General features: G+C 45.1%; 1 non-coding gene across 1 annotated transcript; it reads left to right on the top strand.

Annotated features, from left to right (window-relative positions):
• The first annotated feature begins 1,240 nt into the window (after window positions 1-1,240).
• Window positions 1,241-1,395, top strand: LOC143263238 (5.8S ribosomal RNA). Its single transcript, XR_013036756.1, has one exon. It is a non-coding gene; the product is annotated as a 5.8S ribosomal RNA (ribosomal RNA).
• Window positions 1,396-1,925: the final 530 nt, after the last annotated feature.

The following is a 1,925-nucleotide window of genomic DNA, read 5'->3' as shown; positions in this document are numbered from 1 at the left end:
ATTGTTGAGCCCGCCAGATCATTCGTGCGTGATTTACACGGCCAGACGTGTGTACTACACGTATTAGGCCTTTGATCTGCGTTGCGTAGGCCACAACAAATCTTTCAAAGAGAGAGAGATATATGTGTTGTTGGGGTTTGTGATTATGAAGGTGCCCCAACGCACAAAAATATATAAAAATGTACAAAGTTGGGATGTGGTGTGGTGGAGAAGAGTTGGGCCCGACCAGATCATTCGTGCGTGATTTACACGGCAGACGTGTGTACTACACGTATTAGGCCTTTGATCTGCGTTGCGTAGGCCATCTTCCTTCCAAGACACACACGTGTTGGGGTTTGTGTGATTTTATGATAGTGCCCCAACACGGAAAAATAAGCGTACGAGAAGAGTTGGGCCCGACCAGATCATTCGTGCGTGATTTATACACGGCCAGACGCGTATTATATTACACGTATTAGGCCTTTGATCTGCGTTGCGTAGGCCATCTTCTCGATAGAGAGAAAGCCAATGTATTCTTTTTTCTTTCTTTACACACACACACACAGTTGTAGTAGGACAGGGAGGGATGCGAGCGTGCTAATCACGCTTCCTCAAGTCTTCGCTGTGGTGTGTAAAAAAAAAAGAAAAAAAGGAATCGTTGGGAAAGTCCAAAGGACGAAAATATCGGGCAGTCTGAAGATAACTTAATGCTCGTTTACATTGGTATCAAGAGAGACCGGCTTGTGTAGCTCGTTTCAATGCTGTGTCGTTGTCATTGACACCCTACTCTGTTGCGCGCTAGTGGCAGCATGAGCGTGGGACGTATATATATATATGACACCCAGCTAGAGCCGGCCGTGAGTCCGTCCGGTGTAAATAACGACGAAAGGAGAGAGAAACTTTTCGAATCCAGTATCGGGTTGATAATTGTCCAGTTTGAATATCCATATCCCCGTCGTTTTTGGAGGTGATATACTCTCTGTGTTTCTTCGATAGAAGGCTTTTCAATGTTCTATTCGCTCCGACCGTCGAACTTGCAAGAAAACAGTGGTTTTGGATTTGCTCGTACATATATATATGGTTTCGACGGAAATATCTCGTTCTTTAAGGGACAATTATGTCGTTGTACGACGACTCCCGAATCTCCTTCGCGCGCTGGTTGGAGCTCTTCGGGTATCGGCTTGTTCCGAAATATAACACAAAAATGTGGTGGATAGCAAATACACATTATATTATATATGAGAGAATAAAAGGGAAAAATTACCCTGAACGGTGGATCACTTGGCTCGTGGGTCGATGAAGAACGCAGCTAATTGCGCGTCAACGTGTGAACTGCAGGACACATGAACATCGACATTTCGAACGCACATTGCGGTCCACGGATACAATTCCTGGACCACGCCTGGCTGAGGGTCGTTTACGTACTTATAAACTGCTTGCGTTGATGGCACTTGTTGCCTATATACGTACGAGCGAATGATGGGCGCTTCGTCGGCGTTTGTCGCGGTCCTATGAATATTGAGAAATTTTACGTACGTCTAACAGTCTTCGAGAGAGATGGAAATCGTGTTCGAACTAGCGTGAGTGTGGAAGGCGGTGTCGTGTGTCGTATATGTTTTATATACGTCCGCCCGTCTGAAACACCGCTTCGAAGCGGTGACAAAATCTTTTTCGGGACGATTCGTATCCGTAGAACTATCGAGATTTCACTGGTACATTTTCAACGCGCTCCCGACGTCGCCTGAAATGAAACGAGATGGGTTTAACCCACGAAAGCGTACTACACGAGTCTGTCCTATGTGAAGACTGTGTACAGAGATCGAACGAACGCATGAAAGAAATTGAACGAAAGAACACATAACCCGCAAAAATATAGAGTAGAATTGTGACCGTTGCTTCGAATTTGAATTTATATGTATATATATATCATAGCCCCAGGGAGTGGA

Source organism: Megalopta genalis, unplaced genomic scaffold (genome assembly GCF_051020955.1).
Source record: "Megalopta genalis isolate 19385.01 unplaced genomic scaffold, iyMegGena1_principal scaffold0406, whole genome shotgun sequence".
NCBI lineage: Eukaryota > Metazoa > Arthropoda > Insecta > Hymenoptera > Halictidae > Megalopta > Megalopta genalis.
This window is presented reverse-complemented; position numbering and strand designations above follow the sequence as displayed.